Source organism: Lonchura striata, chromosome 14 (assembly GCF_050655825.1).
Source record: "Lonchura striata isolate lonStrDom1 chromosome 14, ASM5065582v1, whole genome shotgun sequence".
Taxonomy (NCBI): domain Eukaryota; kingdom Metazoa; phylum Chordata; class Aves; order Passeriformes; family Estrildidae; genus Lonchura; species Lonchura striata.
In genome coordinates this window covers 4,945,371-4,966,087 of record NC_140716.1, presented here as the reverse complement: position 1 = coordinate 4,966,087, position 20,717 = coordinate 4,945,371, and the positions used below count along the sequence as shown (strand labels likewise).

General features: G+C 40.5%; 1 protein-coding gene across 7 annotated transcripts in view; it reads right to left on the bottom strand.

The window, feature by feature from the left end:
- Window positions 1-20,717, bottom strand: part of MAD1L1 (mitotic arrest deficient 1 like 1) — a 347,152-nt gene that overhangs the window by 254,364 nt on the left and 72,071 nt on the right. The gene's annotated exons all lie outside the window — the stretch shown is intronic.

Sequence of the window (20,717 nt, the reverse complement as noted above, 5' to 3'; positions counted from 1 at the left end):
TGAAGCACAGAAATTGCTTGAAGGGAATGGTCTCACATTATGGCAACTGAAAGTTTCCCAAAAAAATCTGGTTCCAATTCTTGCCTCTGCCAGGGCTCCTGGTGATACCATGACCTTTCCAAAGCAATCCTTGGTGCTCAGTCACTGGGCAGCCCCTGGTGCTGAGCTCCAGTGCTGGGCACTGACACTGCTGCTGAAATCAGCAGCAGCTACTCAGGCTCTATGAAACTCATCTTGGCATCTCCAAAAATAAGGCTACACTTTCTTCTCAGTTTACATCTGGTATAACAGAACTAGCAAAGGAAGTAATTAATAAATTATGAAATTTCTCTGTACAAAAGCATTAATAGCTGCTCATTAAGTTAATATTATCCACCAAGTCTGCCAAGTGAAACAAGAATGCTGCATGCTATAGGAAACCAGACTAAGGTGTCAAGTGACTTAAATTTGGGATTTCCTACCCCCTGAGAGCTTCACCTCGCAACCCTGATCTTGCCTTTCAAGCACCTATTTTCCTCATTGGGAAAATAGTAAAATATATTAAAAAAAAAAACAAAAAACAAAAAAAAAAAAAAAAAAAAAAAACACATAAAAGCAAAACCATATATCTAAGAATAAGAATCAAGCAAAACAGCAGAGTTAACTGAAGTTGCCCCAAAAACATCCACTGTGGGGTATGCTTCATCCCAGTTATACTATTTTATATTCTCATACACATCCATTTTGGGCATGTACATAAGCACAGCCAAACTCACAAAGCAGAGAAGAGCTGATCTCCAGCCATCTGGTGTCACATAATGAGACTAAAGAAACTGGGATCTTTCCAAGCTCGACAGTCACACCAGGAATATCTGCCATTCCTCCTGCAGTGGCTGTGCAGCTCCTCTCCTTGCAAACCCAGGGAAGCTGTAGAGCTGCTGCATCTGGGCAGCTGAGCAGGGGCAAAAAGCTTCCTCAGATCCCATTTCCAAGCTGTAATTTTTTTCCCCTATAAAAGGATATGCCCAAATCAGACTTACAATGAAGCCCTGCTACCTACTATTCCTAAAACATCCTGTGGATGCTTGTTTTCCCTGTTTCACCTAGAAATCCAGAGCACTATTTCAATCTTCCACTGGACTCTTGACATTATTAGGATTTACATGCAGGGCACAGAGACCTATCTTCCTCTAATTTTAATTCCCCAAATTAGGTCAAAGAACCCATAAACCAATACAAGGCAAGGGGAATAAAGCTGTCACCATGGAAGGAGAACTGCCAGAACAACTTCATTTATAGCCCTGTTACATCAATTCTTCTGCATCAATATTTTTAAGTGTTTAATAAAACAATATTACATTCAAAGCAATCTTTTTGCCATGAATACTTATAGAGAAACCAGTTAGGTGGACATGTAAATGGTCTTTGTAGAGCAGTTTCAGGTTTCAAATCACTACATTTGCAGACAAATCAGATGCCTTATTTTGTGGTGAAGCTGTGACAAGGAAATGAATTCAAAACATGGCAAGTAATTTTGTTTCTGCATCACTCGTAAAAGAAATGCTCTGTTCAATGTAATTTGATATCAGCCAGCTGGCACCACAAATCCTGCATCAACCATGTTGGGGGGCAGGATGATAATCCAGCATGGATTCAACAGGTGCAGAGAGAAGTTTCTGCCCTCAGCACCTGACGAATTGAGGCATCTCAATTCATCACTGTCTTGGTTTAACCCCAGCAGAACACGACATCACATGGTCTGGAATACCGTAGAAGCAGGGGATGGTTTAGGTTGGAAGGGATCTTTAAGATCATGTCATTCCAACCTTCCTGCCATCAGCAGGGACACTTGCCACCAGACCAGGCTGTCAGAACCCCATGCAGCTTGGCTTGAACACTTCCAGGGTATCAATGCAGAGATGCTTGGCAAGGCTGATTTATCACTTTCAAAAATTGTTCTTACCATGACACTTTATTTAAAGCAAAGCACAACAAGACAATGCCACTAATGTGTTTATTTCTGCAAATTCATTTAGGAGGGAAAGAAGAATACCTTCAATTGGAGTTTAGGTGGGCCAGCAAAACAAATTGACAAGACAAAGTTGCCAAGACCAAAACTAAAACCCCAAGGCAGTAGGTGGGAGACACAGCTGCTCTCTCTGGAGCTGCCCATCAGCACAATTAGAGCTGGTCCTCCCCAGCCCACACCCCCCACACTCAATAGAGGCACTTTGGCAGCCAATTGATGGGCTGTGCTCAACACATCCTTCGATTGCCACCTGTCTTCCCTCATCATCTCCCCTGCTGCCTCCATTGTACCTGATTAATGCAGCCCATTCCTCCTGGTTATTTCCTTATCGATCCACCTGCATGGGAAAAGGCATCAATGCAGTTAAGGGCAGGCACCTGCTTGGAGACTTCAGCCTTCAGTTGCTTTCTGAGAGAGAGTTTTGTCCCTACTGGATAATAAGAACCTCTGGTTAAAGGAGCTTTTAGGTACTGGCAATGTCATAAAATGTTCCTTGTGTCCTACTTCAGTGGAGCTGACAAACTCTCTGCTCGCTGTCACCGGACTAATGGGAAAAGAAGCACTTCTAAAGAGCTCTGGGTACTTTTGCATTGCAAAGTGAAAAGGAGAAAGTAAGATATTTCAATGATGTTCATTCCAAAGCCCCATAAAGAGGAAAGAAGAAAGGGAATGTTTCTGCACAATCACTGTATCAAGCAAGCAGCTCACTTATTAATCTCTCCTTTCTCCGCACTCACTGGCTCGGGGGCTTGAAAAGTTGACACTTGACTTGAAAAATGCCAACTCTAAGCAGTTTATTTCCTCTTGAACTTTAAGAGCTGACTGAGACAGAAATGACCTTTAAAAAGGCAGGGTTAGTTCTTGTATGAATTGATAGAAGGATTCTTTGCTTACACAGCACAGCAAGGTACTGAGCAAATCTCCTATACAAACTCCCCTCTCTCACAGAGGCAAGAACAGCACCATGTTCCATCAGCCACGGGATCCACAGACCTGGATGTGGGACCTGCTGACCCAGCTTGTCTACAACAAGCGGGGAAGAGCCTCACACCACCATAAATCAGTGACCTTTCACATGGCCAGGACACAGACTGCACCAATATTCACACCCTGGAGACACCCCATCTTCCATCACAGGGAAGCAGAGCAAGCACAACAAAAATTGAACAGAGCCACCAGCCCCAGCCACAGAGCCCTGCTGCCACTGGGATACAGAACAAGATATCAGGACTGCATTTTGGGACATCTCCCTGGTGGAGTGAGTTTGCTTACACCCATCTCTACTGAAGCTGCTAAAAAAATCCCCAATCACTACATGGCTCCTTAATGGTCTTCAATGACAGGCAGCTGGAAAATGCAAACCAATACCAACAATAACTACTAATAATATTTGCTGCCACACCAGTAGCCAGACATAAAACTGGGCAGAATATTGTTTTCAGAGGCTCACCACACAGTTAATACCACCAGATGTCCAAAGAAAGACAATTAAAGGATTTTGTGGCAGCAGAGGACAACCTACGAGTTTTGATAAAGGAAATTCACAAAACAAACATCTGAGATGTTAACAGGTATGGGGATACCCTGGGGACAGATACATTTTGTTTGCCTGTGTGCAAATAACAACTTACTGGTACAGTAGTTGAAGATACAAAGTGCCCTGCTGATGAGCATGATACCTGCACATTAAACTAAAATATCCAAATGATATTTCATTTATCCAGATAGTGTAAGAGTATTCACCTGTTTCTCACTCTGTAAGGAAGGCAGATGTAGCCATTTTGATAACAGCAAAATATTAATGCAGAAGGTGAGCAAACTTTCCACTGCTAGGCAGAGAAGTTCCTCAGAGGCAGAGTTGAAATTTTGCATCCTTCTATTTTTTTTAATATTTTATTTCTAGCCTTGATCTTCAACGGCTAAGCTGTGCTGACTGCAAGCAGTAAAGGACTGATGGAGTTCAGAAATCTCCAGTGAAGTATGAAGTATCACTTTGCCATCAGCAGCAATGAAAAGCTTCCAATCTACCATCAGCCCACTTAAGCAGAAGCAGACATTTTATAAAGAGAAGCCCATGGCTATTCCGTGCAGGATGTTCTTTTTCTCTGGAAGGGAAATACACATCAAACTCAGCAAGGCAGACAGAAGAAGTCAAGCCTTATATAGTCTAGGTTAACTTATTAATAATGAACCATTTTTGTCATTATTCCTAAGGTTTAGTATCAGGCACTTTGGCGGGGGGAGAGGAGAGGAGAGCCGTGTTTTGCTCTCCAGTGTAACTGGAGGCATGAAGGGAACCACAGCCTCAGTGGGATATTCAGTGGAAACTCTCAGATAAGAGCTTGGCACCTCCCTGCTGACAGAGATTTAGAAAATTCCTGCACCTGAAATATATATGCAGTTATATGTGCAGTGCATAAATATATACACACACACACATAAAGAGAAACACACAAAAACACAGTACTTATCAATGCCTAATAAATAATATCTGTACTGTTTTATCCTCTGGAGCATTGCAAGACTTACAAGTATTAATTTTTTTTTTTTTTTAAATACTGTCTGATTTCTCTGATGGGACTTTTCCTGTGTGTATAATCACAGGAGGTCTTGGAGAAACCTTGTTTACTTCTGCAATCCATTAGAGAGACTTCCATTTCCAAAGTTACTGCACAATCACTTATTTTAACAGTCAATTTAACAGTGTTTACCCTCCAACTGTTGCTTTCACACGCAGAATGCTGCTTTTGTGCATAAAAGGGCTTCTTAACATCTTTAGGGCAATATGAAAATACAGATTTATACTGTAGGTGATTTGCTCAACTGTAATAGACATCAAACAACATTAAAAAACAGTAAGGAACTACCATCTGATTTACATGAGATGTACTTTGAGACTTGTAACTTTTGCCTGAAGGTTTTAATTAAAGCAATTCATGTCCCAGGGCACTTTCCTTGTAGTAAAGTGTCTTCCCCATTCAGCTGCTTCAAGGACTCTGCTCTCTGTGCTTTGGCACCATCTGATCACTCCCATGGGAGCAAACGGTAACACAAATGCAGATCAGAAAACCAGCTTTAAATGAAGCAAGGGAGATGAAGAAGTAATGTAAAAGAAGAAACAATTTTGTACCCTTTATTCAAGAGTCTGTTAGATCTCTGGAATGACAACAAAGGGAGGAGAAGGTGTTGGTCTGAGTAAAATCTGAGATCCTGAGTTCTGTCACTGCTTGCTGAAACGCTCCCAACACGTGTGCTCCCAGACCTGACTTCCAGCAGTGATCTGCTTCAGGCAGGGAATTTTTCTGTCCTCACCACTCTTTTGAAAGAAAGCAGTGATTAAGAATCCATGTCTGGATTTCCTTTCCTTTCCAGCTCTTTCCTTTGTCATTTAATTCACTCTGAGGCAGGAGAATTTACAAGTCATAGCTGCTTTGGTTACTCCAGGTATTGCAGCAGAAATGCACCCAGTGGCCCAGAAGAAAGGGTGGAATTTTCCCCCAGATTTCGTTCAACAGTACAGAAAACAAAGTTTACTGAAGGATGAAGAAACATCAACAGACAAGACATAATAAATTATCTTAGTAGCAGGTTTTAAAAACCAGTTTTTAGCAGCATAAGGCAAAGCAAAGCAGGGTTTTTGCTGAAAATGAAGAATCCATTGCTAAGGACTTTGACTCACATACTGCAATAACACACCACTGGAGTCTTAGTCTAGGCTATTTATTAAAAAAAAAGCAGTGCAAAAGCTAATTTGCAACTGTTGTTTCTTGTCAATTTTGCTCAAAAACCTTAAGCAAACCCTCTCACCAAATTCATCCACACAGTGAGGGGGAAAAAAGTCTTTTTCTATAAACTTTAAAATGGAACTCAAGCAGAAAACTTATAATTTTATTGTGAATTCCCAAGAAGGTTGTAAGAATACAGAAAATATCTCTTTCCATCAACAGCAACACTGTCACCCTTGAATGGCAGCTGTTCCTAGTGGATTGTGATTTGGTGATGCTTTGCACAGAGCAGCTGTACCAGCTACAAGTGATGTTCCAAACCAAAGAATATTTGCAGGGGATCCTTGATATGCAAGTGTCAGCCAGGAACAGCCAGCAAGTGCTTCCAGGCTTTCTAAATTGCTACAGATACATGAAATTATATCTAAAAGATAACTAGCACAGCAATTCTATATAGCCTTCCTTCTTTATTTTTTTAATCAATGAAAAAAAAACCCAATACAATAGAAATAATAATTAAAAACACCCAAGCAAATAAGCCAGACAAGGAAAAACAGAGGAGAGTATAGTAAAGACACACACAAAATCACCAGGATTTTACAGAAGGTATTTTGTGCATGTACACTGGCTGAAATGACAGACTGCTAACCTGGGAGAGGTTTTTCTTTGATGTTCTGGCTGTTCAAAGTTATTCTCAAATTGAATAAAAACAGTAAACAGCAAACCCTGAAACCTGCTAAAGTGTCCAAATATTCTATACTGTAGAGGATCATGCTTTAATAGCATGCATGCCCAAATGAGTAAAAATTTTCTGGCTTTTAGCTAATTTTATGACATTCTTAGTATCTTAAAATGAGTTTATATTGACAAGTCTACTTGGAATTGCTTAAATCAATCCAGCAGCCAATCAATTTTAGTTGAATTCATTAATCTATTTAGAGGAAATGGATTCCATAGCTCCAACTATTAGATACTGATAACATTTATACATTTAACAACCTGAGAATGATTTGAAAATCCATAAGCCTGTAATTGTTTATCACAAACTTCATACAGGAATATTTTAAAACCCTAATCTAGCTGATTTCATCAGTATTTTTCTGATCCTTCTCTAGGTCTAGACAACAATAACCAATTCATTCCAAGGCTGTTCATGCTCTCATTTTCAGGACCTTGGCGTTCCAGTATTTGTGTTTCTATTAAGGCAGGACAGTCTAGGGAAATGACTATTTTAATAGTTTTATAAAAAATGTATAGAGACATTTCTATCGATTGCAGAATCCTTTTAAGAAGAATTAATGTTTATATTTTACCAGTAGTGTTTACAGAATAAAATCAGTTTCACAAGTTCATCTTTCTTTTTTTTAATTGGATTTCTGAAATAGTTCATCCATTTGTGGTGCAGTACATGAGATAAAAGCATTGGAATTAAAGAGAATGCAGGCACAATCCAACATTTACATTGCATTGAACTTTCAAACCACCACTGTTAACTACAGCACAGAGAACACTTACGAAGATTATGTGGGCAAGTGGGTATTTCTAAAGCAGAGGAGAAACTTTTATTTGATTTTCTAACACCACCATCCACAGAACAAAGGCTGAGCAAAAAGACATTGTTTGTTAGATCCTCAGAGTGGGTTTTAAATGTTGAATTAAAGTATTAAACTGAAATATAAGATTGCATCTGAAACTAAAACATCTCCTTTCCAATGTTAACCAACCAGAATTCCAGTGAAACTGTCAGAGATGAGCAATAAAAACCACAGAGTAATGCCTGACTTTTAGATACCATGCAAGAATTATGTCTTGTGACATAGCAGTAATTCAGGAAACATTTGTACAATACCAAAAGTATGGAATTTTCCTTTGGTTATGAGGCACCTCACCTGTCTGAGCCCACTTCAGCACATGGACCTACCACCAGCTTATTTTGGTACCCAGTGTTTATTTATTGCAAAGCTGTAACAGAAAGTAAAACTGCTTTAACCTAGGAAAAATAACTTCCATTTTTCCCACAGCTGAGGATTAAATTTGACCAGGTCCTCAGCATTTATTTTAAATGTGGGACAGGGTTGCAGCCTGCATGGCCTAGATTGGCACGTTCCTGCATTTTAATTTTCATATTGGTGGGGCTTTTTTAAAATTCTTCTTAATTCCCTAAGCAAAGTGCTGGCCATTCAGTTTCAACAAGCAAATATAAGCTTCCTATGAGGTCTTACACCAGGCTGTTAAGTAGAAAATCCTGCATTTAGCACTTGGCAGGTTTGAGCTGGTGCAGAGCAGGGCAGTGACACGAGCAGAGGCACTTGGTTTACTCCATGAAAAATACTAAAAGGCAGAGTAGCAATATTTGAATATTCAAACAGCTCCCAGTACATAATTCCCCTTTTTCTCCAAGCTTCTACAGAAACATGAGAAGCAATCGTGTTAAATAACATCAAATTTATTTATATAAAGCTAATTGCAGTGCCTGTCTCCATTGACATCCCAAGACAGATCTTGCAGCCAGGAGAGAGCCCTGAAGAGAGGAAAAACTAATCCATACAGATGCCTGAACAATCTTTGCTCGCCTTCATGAGATTCCCTGCTGAATACTGAAAACCTGGATCAATTTGACACTAACTAATTGTGGTTATTCTCCCCATCTTTCCAAGTGAGGGCCAGACAGAAATCCTAGGCAGCACAAGTTACCAGCACTGTCTAAATAGAGTTCTGCCTCCAAAAGGTAAATCTTGGATTGCTGAGAAGATTACAGGTGTCAGCCTTACAGTCTCATTAGAAGAAATTAGTGTGGTTTTGCACAAGATTCAGTGGGCATTGATTTTTTTAAAAAACCATCAGAGATATTGAGTGTCATCAACTACAAGGTTCTGCTGGTAGCCCTGCATTTTTAAAAATCAATCTGAAAACCCAGTGTCTCCAAACACAGGGTGAAACCACCAAATAACACATTTAAGAGCATAGTAGTAGATCTAAATGCAAGTGCAAGGAAAATGAGACTGCAAATAAATACGAGACTGTAATAGCTGTAAATGCCTTGCCTCTAGGAACATCTAATTTACTGTTTTAAAGGTAGGCTCTCAGTCTCCTGTTTGCTTTCCTCTGTGTCCCATTAACTGTGACTGCATTAATACAAAGCTTAGTCTGCTCTTAAAGAACAGCTTTAAGAGCAGATTAGTTTCTATTCTAATCTTCAAGCAAAGGTTGTATCCCAAGCAGGCTTTCTCCATTTTTGTGTTGTGTACAGAGGATGTGCTGTGGTGGGTTGCCTTTCCTCAGAACAATTCAGATGAAGATTCAGCCCAAACTGGTTTGCAGGAGACACTGACATTTCTCATCCAGCCACATCTCTTCTTAAAGTATTTTAAAATCCATTAAATTCAGAGCTCATATGCTTGGGAGGGTCCCCTGACACACACACGTGGTCTGTGCAGTTTTACACTGCCTGCAGACACGGCTCAAAAACGAGAGTGAAAATTTCTTATTGGCTTTGTGGGTTTGCTGTGGGTAGTAGTGCTAATTAACCAGAGAGATGTACATTTATTTCATACAGATAATTTCAGTGGAAACTTCCAGCTGTCCTGAAAGTGGCTTGTGCCTGGAATTGAGACTAGAACCTGGCATTTTCCCTCCATTCTGAATATTCCCCAAATGTATTCATTCCCTAACCCCAGTGCAGTGGACAGTTTGACTGGTGATAAAAGCTACAAAAATTGTTGTAGCTGTACCCATCTGCTGACCAGTCCCACTTAGAAATACATCTATAACCAGAAGGCTGTTGACTGAGTGGCTTAAACATTGAATGTTAGTTTAATTATACATTTTACTCTCTAATCTGAAATCTGCATGTATACACATAAGCACATAAAGTCATATTTTTAAGTATTACATTCATGGGCAACAGTGCAGCTTAGGAAAGAGGAAATTGAAGTTTTCAATCAACTGTAAGCTTGCAGTACACTCAGTTAAACAAAACCACTCGACACACAGAGCCCCACTGACAGCCTCACCCATTGTGTACAAACACCAAAAAAAAACCATTATTTGTGTTTACACACAAAAAATAATCTTTGCTTTGCTTCCACCCAAGGCACATTAAGCCTGAAAAGCATAAGCAGGCACCACAGAGTGCTGACTAGTGAAGATATTTCCAAAACTGCTTCTGAATCACAGCAATTAAAGGAATTAGTGACCCTTTGAATACAATCAGGGACATTGTTCAGATGTGGGGAAAATCAGTGTAAAAGGGGAAATGTACTTTGTGCTACATCTCCAGCCCACCAGACCTCTCCTGGCCTGGCTGGTGCCATCCTTTGGGTTCTCTCTGCCTGTGCCTCTCCTGGACAGGTAACCCAGCAGGATTCACATCGGGTGATTTGCTGCACAATTTTAGGGATCCATTTCAAAGCTCTGTGGCTCCTGATCGAGGGCTTTACCTGAGCTAATCCCCTGTATTTCTGTACCAATCCAGAGAACTGAAAAGGGAGCTTTTTTGGGGAAAAAACGTGTGGAGTGATGCTCTCCCATGAGCAACCTGCTCTCAGCTTTCAGCAGCCACAGCCACAGCTTGCAGAGCACATAACTCTGCATGCAAGGACCAGGACAGAAGGACCAAGATCCATGACCCTCAGTTATTTCTTTCCCCACAGAACTTAATGGTTTTGCCCTCTTTTACTTGATTTTTTTTCGCTCAAATTGCTTTCGTGTACATGAGAAAAATTATGAAGTGGTTGAAACTGAAGGTACAAAACCTCCCAATTTGTTAGGTTCTTGCCATGTCATCGTTAACTTGTGAGAAACAGTCCAGATCCAATATTTTTACTTCCCAAATGAACACAGAACCAGGTTTGAATTAAAACTTTTATAATATACAGATTCAGGAATTCTCTTTTTTACATTTCCCATGGTCAGACAGAGCAATGCAGCCCTCCCCAAAAATGAGACAAAAAGCCATTCTACATCAAAATGCTAAGAGCCCTTCATATTCACAAATTCCTCGTCTCATTTTTCAAGGAGAATCTCTTGCAGAAACATTACAAAACCATTTTCTTCCCCTTTCATCTTTGTAAAACAGCACATTATTTCCATGCAGGGAGCTGAGGTGCAAGGGCATTAAAATCCAAACAGAGTCATTATGGTGACTGAGCAACCAGGAGTCATTTCTAACTAAACCCAGCTGCAAATCTCTTGCTTCAGACCATGACACCTTGGAAGCTCCACGGACTGAACAAAGGCTGAAGAATTACATCCTTTACCCAAAGAAAGTAATAGAGTACATAATCCCATTGCAAGGAAAATGAGGTTGAAATGGCAGACTTTGATACAGAGAGAACAGAAATGCTGGGCCAAGCTAAATTACCTCTATAGGTTTTATACTATATATAGCAGCTGCTAGCAATGCTCATTCAAGTATGAAAAGATCTTTGATACTCTACTTCCAGTAATACAATTTTGACACACAAACAGTAATTATAAAAATAAGTTGATGCATAGGGACAATTAAGGAATTTAAGCCTCCGGCATCTATTACATAATTTCATTTTGAGCAGTGAAAACTCCATACCAAAACTCCCAATATATTGCAAAATATGGTGAATTCTTCTATAGTGTTTTGAAGGCAGACAAATAGACATTTTCCTGTAGTCTGAGCTGAAAATTTCCACAGTGACTGTTACCATACTGAATCTAGGGGGTCATGTTCTTCTGAGAAGAGGTGTGTTAAAGAATTAATCTCCTTGCAGTACTAAATGCACTCTGGACATGTTGAAGCACAAGCAAAAGCTTGATTTCCCTTAAAAATACCCCAAATATATCCACCATTTCCTATTCAAATGTCCCAAATCCCAAAGAGCAGCCGAAGTGACTTGCTTTAAATAACATCATTTTTAAAACACCAGCTGTGAGAAGCCACTTCAGAACACACTGAGCTGTGGGCTGCCAGAGTCAAGTCTCAGTGAATTACCTGCTGAAGCTTCAGGAGATAAGCAATTAACACCAAAGTTACACTGTGGAAGCAAAGAAATTTATTCTTTAAAAATAAACAAACAAGGAAAAGAAACCACTTCAAAGGGAAAATTACTTTGGAAGACCAAAGAGCTGAACAACAGTGTTAGCAGTTTAGACCATCTCAGGAAAACCTATCCTTATTTTGATCAAATCCAGTGGATCATGGAAAAGGTTGGGTTGGAAGGGAACTTCAAGCACATCCAGTCCCAACTTTGCCATGGGCAGGGACACCTTCCACTGTCCCAGGTGGCTCCAAGCCCTTCCAACCTGGCCTTGGGCAATTCCAGAGATCCAGGGGCAGCCACAGCTTCTCTGGGCACCCTGTGCCAGGGGCTCCCCACCCTCACAGGAAGAATTTCTTCCCAATATCCCCACCTTCAACCTCAAGAAATCAAAACAGGACATAAAATCTCCCAGGAAATTGGGTGTGCACAGTCAAAATCAAGGAAACCTGAAGCCAGACTTAAGACTTAAAAGCAATGTATTTTCCATTTTCCATAATACTTTGAAAATATTAGTGGTTGTCCAGTTCTTAAAAGTAAATTCCATCTAAAATAGATAAAACAACTCTTTTGTGTTTGGCTATTGACATATTTTGCATCTGATGATACAGTTATAAATTAATTGAAGGAGGAACAGATCTAAGAAGAAAAATTAACAGGTTAGAGCTCTTATCTGGGATTCAGCAAATCTAAGTTCAAAGTCATACAGCCTCAGGCTTTCAGCTTAACCTCAGGCAATTCATTTAACCTCCTCTGTATCTCTATTACTCATCTGTAAAACACTGTATTTAATAAGAATGGCACAATCCTTTTTATGTACACTGTTTATGTGATAGACATGCATAAAAATCTGGCACTAGGATCTATGTGGGTACCTATAGATACATACAAGACTGAAAACCCAGACATTTCTCAACAGAACCTTCAGGCACAAACAGTATTTCCTCTCAAAAAGAGAGTAAAAAGAACCACATCTCCCAAAAGCCCAAGAATTGTCATAAAAGAACTGTCAGAAAGAAGACAGAGCAAACTTTTCTCTCAGTATGAGTAGCCTCAGTGCAAGAGTACAATAAATGAGAGATACAGGTCTGCAGAAAAGCCAGCTCAGAGGGAAAAATCACCTTAATTTCAAACAACAAAAGAGAAATGAGAGAAGACAAAACCAATTGGTTCTACTCCTGTGTTATGGATGGGGAAATCAGTTATTCCCTGCCTTGAGAGAAGGAGCAGTGCTGGAGACAACACACAGAGTCTGTGGTTTCCAAAGGGAAGCCAGGGTGGCACTCAGGTGCTGCTGGTCAGTGACAGCAAAGTCTCTTCAGGAGAAGCTTTTTGTATTTTCCCTCCATCAAATTCTTTACAAAGGGAAATCTGCAAAGGGAAGTCCTGGCAGAGGAGCCCAGGACACAGAGGAGGGGGGGGATTTGGAATCCAGATGAGAAAGGCAAAAATAACAATCAGCAGTTTTCTGATAACCTTAGCACTTGCAGTAACCTGTGTGGTCAAGGTTGGCAGGTAATAACACACAGTGTATTTTATCAGGTAAAACAGATTAACCTTGTGGGGCTGAGCCATATATTAGATTTCCCAATAAATGGCTGTGATTTACCAATCTAGTAGGGGTGAGCAGGGAATGCAGAGCAAAGAACTGCACTTGTGCTTCCTTGCAGCCCTGCCACAAAGCAACTTCTGTGCAGAGCTAAGGAAGAAAGGCAGCCAAGAACTGTTCAAACAAACCCATGGAAGATGCTCAGACCTGCCACTGGAAATAAACTACTTCACTTAACTGAGCTGCATTTCTTAAAGAGAGAAATTGAAGAAATACAAAGGCATTTCAAGAGAAGATACTCCTAACAGATTCCATGGGCAGCAGCACAAGCAAGCTGGCTGAGAAAGCAGATTCAGCTCCTAGAGTAAATGGAATTCACATTTAGTTAGTGGAAATCTACTGGATACCCGAGGGTGATGAACATTAAACACTGTGAAATTTTATTGCATTTTTCTGCACCCCTCCTGGGATTTTTATGACGATAACCATTTTTTGCATATGAACAGTGTGAGCTCCAAAAGCTTCATTTTAATCAAAGATGTTCCATTAAAATTTAACATGCGCCAAAGGTTTGAGTGCTGAGGCTGCCTTGTGAAGAATGTCATCTTTAAGCAGCTGGTGAATTAAACCCACGTTATGTTGTGCATGGTAAGGTGACTTACCCAGCAGGTTCTGAAGCACAGTGAATTTGCTCTGTCCATAATTTGCAATGTATTTGAATATTCCTGGTGTACAGAAACTTAACTGTCTTGTCATGCAGAAGATGGATTTCCTGAACACCTACCTACCTTGTTAACATTTGTACATCACCACACTTTGCACTGAGTACACAAATATTCCATTTCATAAAGATTGTTGCTGTTTCTCAAAAAAAACCTATTCTCAGCAGTCACTTTGGGTCAGACCAAATCTAATCTAGCCCAGCATTCCACCTTCAACAGCAGCCAAGGCTGCTTTGGAAAGTACAAGAGAAGGACAAAGGCATATCAAAACTTTTCCAGGATATTCTCCATCCTTCCAGCAACTTCTGTCTCACACTCTTGTTGAATCAAATGTGGTACCTTTGCAAAATGTATTTTTCTTCCTTTATTGTTCTCAGTTCCTTTTTGAACTTTGATACCGTCCTACTGTGTGGTATCCCAGAATTTAATCCTACTCGCCATGATGTGCTGTTTTACACCTGCAGATTTTATTTGCTGGTCTCCAATTCCTGTAGCACAGACAGACCCTCAACTTTAGAAAAAACTGTGTTTTCCTGAACACAAAAAGACAGCAATAAGAAAACACGCAAGGGAAGTTGAGGTGATAAAAATGCACATCCACACGGTGAAGAGACTGGCAATTCTTCACTAAGCAGACATCTCACCTGGCTGCAGCAACTACTGCAGAGAAATGAACAAAAATTCACAATAAATTAAGTTATTTTAACACATTTTTTACGGGTAGCACACAGGTAACAAATCTCTAAAGAGAATCCCAAACCAGATTACAACTAGGTTTTTATAGCCCCAAGTATCTGAGAAGTTTTATGAGACAGAGGAGAGAGTCAGCAGCTGCACAGAACACCTTTCATTTAAAAGACAGGATAATAAATGAATATAAACACAATGGAAGGAACAAGGAAAATAAATACTGTCTTGTTGTCCTTAGTCATGCTTAAAAGGCAGGTTGGGAGCTGCAGCTATAATGCATCCAAAAACTAACCAGCACTTGGATTTTAAGCAAGGAAGACAAATAGCAAACAGAAGGGACTACATGAATAAAATGTCTATGTGTAAAAAGGATGGGAAAAACAGAAGGAAAGAAGCAGCTCAGCACTATGAGCAGCTCAGACCTTAGGGCAAATGAAAAGGTGATAATAAAAGGGGACTAGACACCAGTGAAATGTATGCAAAATATGAACCACAGGTGGTGCTGAAATTCGAGCACCAGTCAAGAAATGCTGCAGTCAAGAAGCTACATTAGTTCTTCTGGATAATAAAGTCACTCTGAACTCACAAGATTTAGAGGGATGCACTCTCAGGGTGACCACAAAGAGATGGAAAAGCTTACCTGGTACTTCCTGCTTCCTAAAAACATTGCCCCAGAGCTAGGCACTACGGAAAAAAGGGGAACAGAGTTTCTTCAGCAACGTTAGGAAAGGAAACTTGAATACACAACAGGGAATGACCTTGCATGGACAGCATGTGCTGACACTTTGTACTGAAGCCCCAGCACAAAGCTTTGTGCACTGAGAATTGACAGGACCTGTGAGAAGCAGCACAGGAAATCCTCACCCCAGACTGAATGCACACCCTCTCACTTGCTTAGATCACAACCCAAATAAAAGACACAAAGGAAGATTTCATCCCCACTTAGATTCCTTTATTCAAAAGGAAGTTTCTTCTACTGCCTTCCATCTCTGGATTCAGGAAAGAAAAAACAAATCATCTCTGTCTGCTCTAAGAAAACTCAGAGCAAGTGATTGGAAGCAGATGGAACCAGAAAGTTTCTGTACCAAAACACAGCTTCCTCTACCTCAAAATTTCTACAACTGCTTTTTTGTTTTCTTTTGTTGTTTTGGAACATCTATTGATTTTCCTCCCCCTCCTTCAGGGAATATTCACAGATGTGCAAAGCCACCTCTAACAGCAACATTAGCTGAAGCAAAAAATGAAATTTACACTTGACTGCCTTCTTCAACAATGTGCAATCACCATTTAATAGGAAAATGGAGCAGAGTGCAAACAGGAAAAGGAAAGGCCTGATTAAAACCCACCCATCCCCGAGCTGAAGATCCCCCTGCCAGGGAAAGCAGGCACAGGCTGGGCTGGAGGAGCAGGAGCTCTGCAGATCCTCTCAGCACTGACAAACCCAGAGCTGCAGCAGAAGGGCCAAGGGAGGGATTTCCATTGAGGAGTGCCTGGTGGCAACCACAATACACCAGCTTGCTTTCCTGTTTGCTAAGGAAAACAAAGCAGGTGCTTAAGGTACGCAGCCACGAATCCTTTTTTGCTCACTAAAAAAGCCAAAGCCACCAGAAAAAGCCAAGAAATGAGTGCTGAGCTCCGAGCAGTGTCCAGCAGTGACAGCACTGCCTTTTCCACTCAAAGATAACAGAATTTGGGCACAGCTCCACTGCCCGAAGAGTGGAGCATCTCCTCCAGGAGGAGCTGGCTGTTTCAGTGCTGTGACTTCAGTGCCATCTCAAGCCCTGCCACTGCTTGGGTGCCCTTCAAGCCAGGCTACCTCAGAGCGTTCAACTCACAGCACTGACCAAAACCATCTACCTCCACACTCACACCATACCTGACAGGTTGATCTTTTTTCATTGTTGTTGTTTTCATTTTGATCATTCGTATTACAGGTCTCTTATTAGTGGAGTTTCATTTACACATGTCAGGAAATGAAAGAAATCACCTAATTGCCTGCTTTTCCCATCAGTTATGGAACAGGGCTAACAATTTGCTTTCCACTTCTTTCTCTTCTTTCTTTTTTTCTTTCTATATATGTGATTTACCATCTCCTGTCAGCTGCAAGCTGGAAGAATCATTTTCTAATTACCAAGATTTCTCACACACCAACTTTGAATTATTTGGCACTTTTTTTTCCCCTCTTAAATTAGAAAAATATTCCTTTGAAACAATGTTTCATTTTCAAGTGGGAGAAAAGTCTGAATTTCTGCTTAGCTTCTAATTGATATTCACAATACATTATTAATGACAAAACCAAAAGAATATGATTAGAGCAAACAAGTAAACAACCACATTCTTGTTATGTTCTGGCAATGTGAATAAAATTATAAGAAAAAGCATTTAATTTTTTTAAGCTAGGCAGAAACTTTACCTTTTTTATTTTGCCTAGTTTTATTTGTAAGATGAGGGAACTTTAAAAACTGCAGTTTGTTCTTAGCTTACTGTCTCAGAATGTTAAATTATACATTTACGAGCAGGTTGATGCTGTGATCCTGCACAACCAGAATGCAGCAAGATAACACCACTGGGGGATGAATGTCTCCCACAACCTTCTACTGCTCCAGCCAGAGTAGAAGTTAACACCAAATATTCCAGTTGCTGTGGAATATCATTTGCCCTGCTGCAGTTATTTAGCTCTTTCAGAACACCTGATTTTCAGAAATCTGCATGTGAAATCCACGTGATTTTGCACCTCACCTCCCTCCTGGAGATATTCTGCTGGGTTGAAGGCAACTAACCTTCCCCAGACAGAACAAACTGAAACATGTCATAGATAAAACCAGCTGTAATTACACATTCTAGGAGAGCTCGTACCTACAACAGGCTCCTGAAGCAGCTGTCTGGATGCAAATTATTAGTAGAAGAAATCTGCTACCCAAATGGGCTTCCAGTGCCTCTGAGAGTGAGAAATTCCACTGCACCCAAAAGATTCCAAGAGGTAAAGGGCACTGCTGACTTCAGTTTCACTCCTGCTTGTCCACACAAACTAAAAACACCAACAGCACCTCACTCATACACATGGGGAAGGTGCAGCAGGAGCTGCAGCAGATTCATCCAAACTGAAATTGCAGATCCCTTCTAGATCCCTGCTCTGATACCACACAAGATTAAGAAACCACTACAGACAATCTTCAGAGCAAAACCTTCCAAGAGAAGTATCACAGGGAAAGGAGTACGCTGCTTATATCTAGAAAATGAAAAGATAAAGATAGGAATTTATCTAATCAGCTGCCTGGGGCAAAACACCACGCTCAGATAAGTAATGATCAGAGTTTCACTGCCCAACTGCATGACAGCAGTATCTGTTATTACAGGCACTGAGGCCTATTACAGGAAAGCTGTATTGAACACTTATGGATCATCCCCCATTGAAGGGAACGTGGGAAGAACGCCAAAAAGAAAAACAGTGTCTGGGCACTGCAGAGCTCAGGGGTTTAACCCAGCCCAGCAGTGCCAGCTTCCAGCTCTGCACGTGAATTTGGTGTACAAGAGAAACAAGCAAATCCTGGAAAGATTCTACATGCCAAAAAACACCATTCATTTTCTGGTTAAAAAAAACAGCAAGGTTACCTCAAAGCACTGCTGGGAAAAGTGAGCAGAGTGTAGGAAGAGGCTGGGGAGAGTGGCCCAGGTGTGAGCAGCCAAACAAACACCAAGTCAAGCTGTAGTCCTCACTGAGAGAAGTTATTCCAGAGAACAGGACAATCCAAACAGTTACAGTGGGACTCAGAATCATTTCAGCCACAATTTATCTCTTGAAAAAGCTTTATATTAAATACTTAAAAGCATGTCAGGAATAAAGCTCCAGTGGTATATTTTATAATCCATTCTGTTAAGCCAACTGTTTCAGTAAGTGACTTCATACCTGTGTAAATTCTCAGTTTAATAATGTCATTACTTTGTTTTTATACATCTAATTCCAGCATTCCCAATATATTTAAATTAGATCCAGCACAACAACACATGGGCCAGCATATTTTACAGCAGTGCATGGAGTTATGAGTAGCAGAGATGATTCCTCCCTCTACAGCATATTGCACTTGGGGTCTCACACCAAGAGTGTCCCTCTGCAGGAGCAGCTCTGACCTATGGGACAGTTTCTGGTCCTCCCTTCTTCCCATCCCCAAAGCAGCAAGCAGTTCTAATTCATCACCTATTTCTTAAACTATTAGAAACAGGACTGGTTGTGGAACACCCTCTTGTTCATGGGATGCTACAGCCTGAGAAAGGAAGAGTTTGGTTTACATCCAGAGTGAGATTATTCTTTTTTTCAACAACCCAAAGAAAATTTAAGAAAATTATGTTCTACATGGAGAGCTGAATGTTATTACAAGCAATGTTTTCAATATCCCAGAAACTGATAATTAGAGCAGTGAAGAAAAACCATGAAGACCTGGGGTTCTCTGGGAGGTGAGTACAAAAATTTATCAGTAGATTTGATCTCTGTGCCACAGACCATGCTGAGGAGCCTGAAACTGCTGTGGTTTGTAATCCTAGGGCAGACTCACACTTCAGTACATTGCTATATATTCCAGCCCAGGCAAGGAATTACAGAATGCATATGAATGAGGACAGGCTGCCATCCAGCTGGTCACAACACAGAGGAGGACAGAACTACCAAGGATGAAACAAGGATTTGCCTTAAGAAACAGAGCAGGAAAATTGCTGTAGGTGTAAAGCAGCCCTGACATTCACAGGTAGCTCTACTGTGCTTCCAGACTCTTCTCAAACACTTCAGTCTGCAAGCCAGCAGTATCTCCAGCAATATTAATAATTCATTTTAACACTTGCTGTTAACCCAAGAGTTGCTTTGAGGCAAATGTGGAGACAGGCTGAAGACAAATGGTGCTACCAAAAAGCAACAGATACAGCAAAAGAAAAACACACTTAATGAAGATAACCCATTCTCTGTGGGACTCAATTCACTACCAAAAGACAGTCTTTTGATTAATTCAAGCAGCGATTTTTCTGCATATAGCTGTTCTGATCGAGAGGCCAGCTCATCAAAAGGTGACAGGACAGGATAATAGTTTAACATTTCAAAAACTCTATTTAAAAACCATGAACACTTTCAAAAAGACAAGGATTATACTTGTTTAAACAACTGGACTCCCTGCCACAAAGAGGACTCAAGAGTTTAATACATTTTGTAATATAGGACAAATAAAAAAGCCCCAAGGGCTTCCACCTATGAGTAATACAAGAACAAATTAAATTGTACAGGAAAAATAGAAAGGAATTTTCTCCTTTCTTTTCTACTAGGTCTCTGAATCTTCCCTTTATAAAACTACCCTGGGTGACTGATATTCTGCTAAGTCCTCAGTCACGCAGCCAAAAAATTTATACTTGTGTGACAGACAATATCAATCAGACAGTGGGATGGACACACCACTGGCAAACTGAAAAGACCAGGCAGTGGCTTTTCATTCTGAGCCTCAGCACACACCAAGGACCCCTGTGCAGCCTTTTAGGGGAGCTCCTCCAGTGTCCTAATTAGGATTTAAATTGACCCAAAGTGCTCTGACTCAAAGTGTCTCTGATCCAGGGCCTGGCTAAGAAGCCGCCTGTCCCCACACCCTGTGGCATAGGAGTTCTTCTCATCTAATAGAAACTCAAGAATCAATCACAGGTATTGACATGGCATTTCATCATAAATCTGATCTGAACCTGAAAGGATGGTTTGATCACGCTCCTAAAGCCAGACTGATCTGCACTAAGATCCATCTGAAACAGAATCATTTCCCTTGAGATGTTCTAGTGGATAAACTACTGAGTTTTCTAGGAAATGGAATTACGGCTTACACAACCGTGAAATATTTGGATTACACATCTTTTGTGGATTCTTTTTAATGTAGCTGATTGAAAGATCAGCTGTAAATATGGTTGTATTTCTTCCCTCATAGGTAGAGTTTACCAACCTAGCAACTACAAGCAAGAGGTATCTACACCTTATCTCCTGTTCCTGATCAC